Source organism: Equus caballus, chromosome X (assembly GCF_041296265.1).
Source record: "Equus caballus isolate H_3958 breed thoroughbred chromosome X, TB-T2T, whole genome shotgun sequence".
Classification (NCBI taxonomy): domain Eukaryota; kingdom Metazoa; phylum Chordata; class Mammalia; order Perissodactyla; family Equidae; genus Equus; species Equus caballus.
The window spans coordinates 69,851,799-69,862,017 of record NC_091715.1 but is presented as its reverse complement, the minus strand read 5'-3'; positions in this window follow the sequence as shown (position 1 = coordinate 69,862,017).

The following is a 10,219-nucleotide window of genomic DNA, read 5'->3' as shown; positions in this document are numbered from 1 at the left end:
GATTTTGAAACACCTCGTGGACTTATAGTTAAGTCATTTGATCTCATATACCTTGCTTTCTTTAGCATGGTCTAGTGGAAAGGGCAGTAGACTAGAAGTTAGGAAACCTGGGCTCTGTTACCACTTCATTCACTAACTGATGTCATCACCCTGGGCTTGAAACATACCCCTGTCTGGGCCTTAGTTTTCATACCTGCAAAATGAGGAGCTTGGACAAGATCAGTGGTTATCAACCTTCTGTGCATCAGAATCACCTGATTCTAAAATATAGGTGAAAAAACACAAATGTCTGATTACTACCTACAAGAGATCTGATTGTTTTGGAGTGAGCTCAGTCATTGATATTTATTACATTTCCCCAGTAAATCTAAGAAGCTGGGGTTGAGAACCACTGCACTATTTGAGATTTTATGAGTTGACCCTCTCCAAAAGAGCAGTTTTAAAGATAAACAAGATATGTTCAAAAAGATTTCTGAAAGAAACACTAGGAACAGATTGTGGGGCAGAGGATAGAGTGAAAAACAGTGTGTGTACTATTTAAGTGGTTCTCCATTTTTTCTTTTTGTTATTCACCTCATGTGCCTCACAACTTTCCTCACCTTCCTTAAAGTTTTCAATTCACTCTGTATGTAATACTCTACTTTCCAAACTCTGTAGCTCTACTTTCCATGTTTGTATAGTGTTAGATCTCCATAACTTGAAAGCTAGGAGCAGAGCAGACTCTAGAGGTAAAGGGAGGATGGTCATTTTACCTCTTAACAGCCTGCAGAATATTGTCAGTCTCAGTCAGCCTTTTTGGAAATTCATCACAGTCCCTCTCCAGATTCTATACCAAAGACTGTGAAAAGGATCCAAGATCTTTGCGTAATATAAAGTAATAGGTACTAATTGGCCCATCATTTCATGAATATTTACACACTGTGACAATGCACAGAAATTGGCCAGTTTCCTTTCTTACCTTCAGGTTATCTTGCTTCTGCTATGTATCAGTTCAGGGTGGAAAAAAATGGTAAATCAACACTGACATGAGCCTCACCCCTATCTAAACTAAATTTCTGTTGTGTCAGTTTTAGATCCCAAAAAGGCTGAAACAAGTCTTAGATTTGCTTGCAAAGATGTTAGGTAAGTAGAGATAGGTAAGGGAGAGAAAAGCAGCTGACTGGCCAATTTAAAGCCTCTTTGAAGATTAGGGGTTGCCTAACTTTTTGACCATAGGAAAGTTGCTTCATTTTAAGCTTCAGTTTCCCTGCTTATAGAATGAGAGAGTGGGACAAGAGGATCTCTAAGGGCCCTCCCAGCTCAAATAGTCTAATTCCCATTGTAAAGTTAAACCAGGACATTTCTGTCTTGTAAAAACCAGAGCTTCAGACTAGAGAAGGTGGAAAGGATTGAGAGTGGGCAATTCAGAACAGGTACACCAAGGTGAGGTCAACATTAGTAGGATGATCATGATTCTGGTGTGTGACCTTGAATAAATCACTTTCCCTTTCAGGGCTGACTTCCTTATCTTTATAGTGGATATAATAATGCCTGATTTACATATCTAGCAGATTTTTTGTGAGAGTTAATGAGAGAAGAGGAAAAACTGTGAAAGTGTTAAAAGCCCTTTAGATATGTCAAGTGGTATTTAGATATGTAAAGTCCTGGTTAGACTAGTTTAGTAAGAAAAAGGAGGAAAATCGAATAGGATTACAAAACATTCTTTGTAATGTATTATGTATCCACTATTTACAAACTATATACAAATCTTTGTAGAGTAGCATTTATGTACATAAAGATCTTTAGCACACCCCACATCTGGGAATCCTGCTCATTTCCAGGAAATCTGTACATTTGATTGGCCCATGCTGACCCAACTGCTGATCAATCTGCCTTACTTAACGCCTACTGTGTTCCCAATCTTGTACTAGGGAACTCTTCAGGGAAACAGAGGAATCTAAAACATGTTTTCTTGCCCTTGATGACATCATGTTTTAACTGTGGGGGGCAAGATTACAGTATTCCTATTTTCTATACCAAAAATTGGAATTTGTGGTCTGACAAGTACGGACATTCTTATGGAGATATTTGAACAACATTTAAAATCTGTACTATACTAGAAAAAATCAGGATGTTTGGTTATAATAGGAAATACACAAACATGCAGAAATAGCATATACTATATACATTTGCTAATTAGGTGTCAAAGGAGTGGGATAGGCAGAGTGCTACAGGGAAGATTTCTTTGAAATGGGATGGTCAGGAAAGTCTTCACTGAGGAGGCAAGATGTATAAGCTTGTGGAAAGGAAGGAGAGGGCATTCTAAACATGAACATAGTGGTTGTCAGAATAGCAAACTTTTCCATATTAGAGGGAATCCAGTACTGTGCTGCTGTTGTCACAATTTAAAAGGTTTCTGGTGTGGCCTAAGTAATGAACCCAAGTCCACACAGCTCAAAGTTCTAATGTAACTCCATGTTACCTTGAGCAGCAAATTAACCTTCTTAGTGTCTTATTTGCCCCTCTTAGAATGAATATATCAGCGGTGGCTATCAAGCAGAATAAAAGCAAAGCCCTAGCTAATGAAGGGGATATGGAAATACCAGAAATATACCAACTTGTACAGAAATATATCAACTCACAGATATCTACACCTTGTATACATACATCAAAATGCCAGATCCTGTCAGACTGTAGCCTACTAAGATCAGACACGCTTCATCTTAATTTGGTTCCTTGCTGAGTCCCCAGAGAGTTCTCTCTGTGTTTACAGAGATCTGTTTTTTCCTATGGAATTGACAGCTGCTCAGTGGGTGGTTTAAGATGCCAGGTTCAATCAAGAGAGAGCCGGGAGATTTTTCTACTTCATAGAATGGTGAATTTATTCATAATAAATAACAAATGAAAGTTTCACATAAAGAACTTGCAAAGATGTATAGGGTGGTACTACAATGATACACGGTAAAGTAATATCGGTATAAGATTTTAGAACTGGAAAAACCATTACAGATCCTTGAAGTCTCTCATTTAACCACAGAGAACTGAAGCCCAAATTGCCTAAGAACTCACAGTAAGTAAATGGAAAAGCAGGACTAGAGTCCTGGCTTTTAAAAAAATACATGGTTCAGTGTTCTCTCCATCATATTATGCTGTCACCCACAAATCACATAAGAATGGCTAATATTTATTGAGTTTTTGCTTTATGTCAGACTCTCGGTTAAGTACTTTACATATATTCTCTCACTGAATCCTCACAAGAACACTAAAGAATCTGGTACTATTGATGTGGTGATATTAATGAGGAAACTGAGGCTTTGAGAGATTACGTAACTTGCTCTAGGTCAAAGAGCAACTAAATAGCTTACTTCAGGTCTATCTGGCACTGAAGCCCATTATCTTCATAATTATCCTACACGGTCTACAAATAGTAAACATACTTGGAAGAATGCTCAGCCTCACTAGAAAAAAGCGCAAGCTGAATTAATTATTTGATATATTTTACTTCTCTTAAGTTAATAATAATAATAAAGGAGCTCAGTGCTGGAGAGGCTGTCAAGAATCAGGAACACTTGCGCATTGCTGATAGTGACATAATTAATCAGTGTAAATCTTTATAGACAGCAATTTGACATTATGCATGAAGAGTCATAAAAAAATCAGCCTACCCTTTAACCTAGCAATCCCATTTCTGGAATGTATCCTAAGGAAATACGAATAAGTTAAAATACATTTGTATGATACATTGACAGTTCTATTAGTGGAAAACTGGGAATTGTCCAACATATATTAAATTCTATAATCATAGAATGCTGAAACTAGAATCTTTCAGGTTATTTTGTCCAAATATCATTTCTTTGCCACCCCGTATTATTTTTCAGATGAAGCAACTGAACTCAAGTAAGCTCTGATATCAACTGGAATGATTATTCTGCATTCATGAAACATGATAAAGACCATGAAATATGGAAAAGTATGGATAAAATATTGTAGTCACAGCCTCCTATGAAAATGTGATGAAAAAGGAAGGAAAAAAGATAGCCAGTGAAAAGTTAAATTCTTAGGCTCACTCCTTGACAGCTGTCTGATGGCTCTAAATTATTGAAGTTTGCACCATGCTGCTTGGATCATTTGCATGATTCAGGGGTTATTTATCTAGAGATGGGAGGAGAGGAAGGGGGTAGTCCTCTTCTTAACAATGTAAGGATGATCCAAAGCAAACAGAATAAGTAGTACTGCAGTGGGAGTTAAGTAACCTTAGCTTCCGTTCCAACGCTGCCATTAAAAGCAAGTCTCTGTTCCCACTTTGGGACTCTGCTTTCTCATTTGCACTGGAGTAGATGCCCTTGAAGACATTTTCCCACATCTAACTCTTTGTCATTCTATAATATGGTCCCTGGAAACTTAAAATTTAAACGCAAATTTGAGTTGTTTAGAACATCATGCTCATGAGGCCAAGCCAATAAGTTTAGATCCTATATACTCCCTTGTTCTATTATCACAACTCTAGCTAGCAGTCTCACACATATGTGTTACTGGTCAAGGGGAGGCCTGAACAAAAGAGTGCTTGGGCTACATTCTCAAAACTAGTGTAAAAAATACCAAGGTAGTGCTACCTAAATATGAGGAAAACAATGTAGGATCTGCTTAAACTATTATGCTTAATCTGCTTAAAACTATTATGTCAGTTTGCTGAAAGTCAGTCGAAAAGATTTAAAAGGAAGGAAGCAAGGCCTCTTTAGGAACCTATGTTTGAAGTGAAAAGTAAATGGAAAGATAAATTAATTAGTAATCTTCAGTACTATACGCCACTAAGTTTTCACACAAACTTTGAACATCCTCAGGGGATAAATAAGAGGCTTATAGCTGTAGGAGTTCACCAGCTATAGCTCCAGTAATGGGGAGGATTCTTTCCTTTCTAGCTGTGCCCTGGTAGCTGGTATGTGTCGAGATGTCTTGGACAACAGCAATACTCTCCTTCACTTACAGTTTTGAAAGCTCTTCTACACCCATGATCTCGTTTGATCTTCACAATAGCCCTGTGAGGCAAGGATTATTATATTCTCCTCATTTCATAACAATATCAAAGACTTTAAGTGATCTCAAAGCTAGTAAAATGTAGAGCTGGAATTTGAAGCCAAGTAATCTGATTCCAAGTTCAGTGCTCTTTCTACAAAACCACGTTTTTGCACATCTACCTCGGGTGCAAAGTCTCACAGCAGTCTCCAAGGGCCACCTAGTCTTTCTTTTCCTACTCACTGGTCCATGATCTCCTTTAATCCTTATCTTTAGCTCTGCTTTCCGTTCTGTTGTAGCTCAACAGACTGAAAAGTGGAAAAGACCCATTGCATACCTAGAAAATAGAGATTTTAAAGTAGCTTGTGAGTGTGTTGCTGGCATTTCTTGAGGAACTATTCATTTTCACAAATTATAAATCATTTTTCCAAGAGAGAACATTGCCCAAGTCACGAAACCTCTTTACAAGTCATGCTTCATTGCCAATCTTTTCTATTAAACAACTAGACTATATGAGCATAAATTGTCTTTGTCAGCCATTACCAATCTGAGGAGGAAATGGAGGAGGTCTTTGGGCGACACTCTCACCGACTTATTCGGATCCAACAGCACACATCCCTCTAGTTGCTGTATTCTTTATGGTAGGTCTTGATTCCATTTCTTTCTTCATTACAACTTCTAGAGTCAGCATAGGCTTTCTCTGAGTGATCAAACTATTTCCCTTAATCATATGGCATGGCATTTTGGTATCTTTTAACCTGGTATTCATTCCTCCCAACTGAGATCTAATTTTGACATGGTGCTTGGAATAGACAAAAGCTTATTAGTCTTAGAGGCCAAGCCAACACTAACATTACTCAGATGAACTCAGTGGTAAGGACAGTAGAGTTCCCATTCGCATTTGCCAGCACAGATTTATTTGTTGATTGTTTCCAGAACTTTGAGCAAACAAAAGGTTGAGACAGATGAATAAAAGTCAAGGTTGAAACAGGGATAAAAGTCAAGAAGAAAAATATATAAAATTAAAGATTTTATAATGCAATGTTATAATTGATTACTCATTAAGCCCATATAGAGTTTCAGACTGACATTAGAGATATCATGGAAAATAAGGTTCAGAGTGCAGATGGGTTTCCCTTCAAATACAGATGTTAAGAGCATCCAGTTGAAGGTTCATTTATTTGAATTTTCCCCTTCTCTAGTCACCTCAAATAATCAGCCAGAGGAAAACAGGTCCCTGAAAATTTCTCCAACATCCAAAAGTACTAAGCCCTTGTTTGTAATTCTTCACTCTGGCGATTTGGCCCCCATTATGTACATACAGTTTTAATTTATTGAAAATTTACTAATCATGAGAGATTTCTCTTTTTTTTTTTGCTGAGGAAGATTGTCGCTGAGCTAACATCTGTGCCAATCTTCCTCCATTTTGTATGTGGGATGCTGCCACAGCATGGCCTGATGAGCAGTGTGTAGGTCCATGCCTGGGATCCGAACGTGTGAACCCCGGTCCACCAAAGCAGAGCATGTGAACTTAACCACTGCACCACTGGGCTGACCCCAAGACATTTCTCTTGGAAGCATTTAGAGGTTTCCTTTGATCTTTGCCTTCAATTCTGATCATCTATGCCACTCTGAACATCTGCATTGCTGCCCATCTTTCATCTGTGAAATTCCTTGTCAAACTGTAAGTATTTCAGGATGCTTTTTCGGACAAGAGAAATGAGAACTGACTGTCAGCTATCTCGGAGTTCTGTTTGTTGATTGGCTCCACTCCTGCCCTCCACCTCCTACCAAATAATTCCTTTCTAGTCCAAATTGCTTAAAATATTTTTTTAAAGTCATACACCAAAAGCAGAATGCAAAGCTGATCTTACAAAATAATGTGTTTTCTATTTACTCTAATATACTGTATTGTACACTGTAATGTACACCTGAGGAGTGCCCCTAAGTAAAAAGAACTAAGAAAGGACCCACTGCTTCTATCTTGGTAGAGTTCTGAATGGTCAACATGTTTAACATAAGCAGCAGTAGATAATCCTGATCAAAGAATTAGATTAGCTTATTTACCTATCAGAAGGCATAGATCATGAAATTATTCTTCACTAGAAACAAAAATACTGTGACTTGATACCTTCTTACCTCTTTCAGATGTGATCTCACTTAATCCTAAGAATGCTGTTAAGTGTAATTATTCCTGTTTTACAATAGAAACCAAGGCTAAAAGAGTTGAACTACTTTCCCAAGACTGTCTAGAGGGAAATGGCACACCAGAAAGCCAGGTCTACGAAAAATATAAATCCAGCATTTTTTTGCTGAATCATGGCTGCCTTCCAAGAATTGGTAAAGCAGGTAAGAGGCAGCCATTTTAGGGGAGTGAGAAATAATCTTATAAGGACACAGAATATGGCAAATAATGTGTGAGGAAGGGTATCTTTCATAAAGTCAAATTTAAAAAGCTATCAAGGGAGGCAGTAGGCCAACATGGCCATCGAAGCCTGTGCTTGATATTTGGGAGAGGGAATTAGGTGGCTTGCTTTTCCATCTGACTGTTGAAAGATGATGGTGGGGTGGTATAACTACAGGCTGACACAAATTGTATTTGCTGATGCTTTGTATTGAGCTATCAGAGCTCTGTAAATCATACAATTTGAGAGCTGGTGGCTTCCTTCAAGGGATCAGGCCGCTAGCCCTGACTTTTAGGGACAGCTCTGCAGGGCTGAGGATAGTGTTCCACATTCCCTTGATTGGAGGAGCAAGGACTCCCTGTTCTAGTCTTAGCTGCTGGGAACACCAGTTTGATCCTTCCAAGTTTTGCCAGCACCCTACCCCAATTAGCACCTCTAAGCAGTGTGTCTGTATTAATTCCTGCTCTTAATTCTCCCCATCTATCCAGAGGAAGACAGAAACATTCAGTTTCTGGGTGTCATATCTTCCATGCCTCTCCTAAAGCAATTTTGCAATATATTTCAAGGGCTATAAAGACTTCATACTCTTTTATACAATATTTGATTTACAGGAATCTATCTGAAGGAAATTATCAGATGCAGGTAAAGATTTATGTATAATGATGCTCATGAAGTCATTATTTATAATTGCAAAACACTGAAAACAGACTAAATATCAAACAATGGGAAATGACTAAATTATGGCATATTCAAACATTGCACTACTATATAACCATATTTAAGTTTCCAAGATTACATATTGATATTGGAAAATATGAAAGTGTAAAAGCAGCATACAATATACATGTAAGAAAACTTCTTTATAAAAATGCACTATACACATACATAAAAATGTTATGCAATTTAAAGACATTAAAATGGCAGCAGATGGTGGGATTATGGGAGATTTTTATTTTCTTCATACTTCTATTTCTTACAGTTTCTAATGGAAGCAAGTATTTTAATAATAAAGGAAAAATTATCTTAATGGCCCTACTTTTCATCCATCAGACCCTAATACAACTGACAGTTCTGCTTGCAGTATCTAAACATATTGAGTCTAACCTATTTATGAAATAGGTCTTTCTAAATTTTCTTTTAAATTAACATCATTTTGCTTCAACATAGTGTGAGAAAAGAAAAACAATCAGTAGTCCTTTCTGAATAACAAAATACAAGACAGGTTTTATAGATTCCTACCTAGAGTTCTTATCATGGTGTTATCACCTTGGGCAATATTACCCTTGGGAGATAACAAAGCAGGTGCTGCTTTGCGTAGCTGACCAAACTTTCGTTGAAAAGCTATGAAGTAAAGATTGGTTCTAAAACAATGTTTTGGTCCTCTCTGCTTGTGGCTGTGTTTCACTAGGTGAAACCTTTGATGTCACTATTCTATTTGGAAGCCTGACCAGTTTCATAACACCATCCATTCATCATCATACACAGACCTTCAAAGGCATTATAATTTGAAATACATCAATGTTATAGAATCATCACATGGAAACTAAGAATGTCAGAATTAAATGAGGCTTTAGATCTGGCTTAGGGATCATGAAATCAAGTGTCCATAATCACCAGGTAATAGCAATGAATGAAGCAAGTCATTTGTAAGAAAACACTTCCTTTCCACCAAAAGAAAACCACTCCATCTTCCCACCCCACCAAAATTTTTTAAAGAATATATGCAGTTATCATGGTATTTTTTCCTCAATTTTGAAAGAGATATGGATTCAAGAAACATTTTGTTTCCTTTTTAACTATACCATAAGAAAGACAACATAACCTGAGTTTTAGAAGACAGAGGGAATGGTTATAACTATGGCAAAACAAAAAATAAATTCGCTCCATTTAAAGGGGGTAGGCTGCTACTCAGTTATAGCTGATAGTTCACATGTGGAATTTCTCAAGTGAAGCCAGAAATCTGGATTTCTATATGAAGTCTCTTAAGTGCTGGCAACTAATTCAGAATGTGTGAAAAAAATTCTGCAGGTCAAAAAGACACACCTGTCTGAGGACTGGCTATAGTTTAGTTTGCAGCCTTGATCAAACTCAACCTCATACCTTGGGGATGATGGATAAAATCAAGCTCACTGAGTGTCCTAATTTTTGCTAGAGGTCACTCAGGTGACAGAACAAGGATTACAACTCAGACTTATGGTAATTACAACTGGATCCCTTATTCCCTAGATCCCCTGGGATCTAGTATCACCCCGAGAATTTCCCACATTTAGGCAAATGAAGCATCCCATGAAGTGTTAAATATTATTTAATGGCAGATTTAAAGGCATGTGGCTTCTGCCCCCAATAATATAAAAAGTAATGTGAAAGTACTTCCCACACGGCACATTCTACTTCACATCCAAGAAGTTAGAAAAGTATAGATTTTTTGCTCGATCTATAAAGTTTTAAAAAAGAATTTTAAAACATTATGAAACTTCTTTGTATGTTTAATTATGTCATCTCTGCTTTAACATTTTGAAATTTAAAGTATTTTTGAAATATTCAGTACAATTACCAAAGATACTGGGAAACATTAAAGTTTTTCTTGTTATGTTACATTTTGCTGTTTTGCTGAATTCGCAAAAGTTTGGCATAAGTTTTAAAAAACCTAATATTATCGCATGTTAATCAGCTTGAGTAGAAGTCAAGTAGAAGATCATAACACTTGACTTTCTTATGATCTGCTGACAAAGAGTCAAAACTTTTGTCAAGTAGCCTCACATTTCAACATTTCTTGCACTAAAAAAATTACATTTACTAAGGTGGAACTCCATTTGTACTTT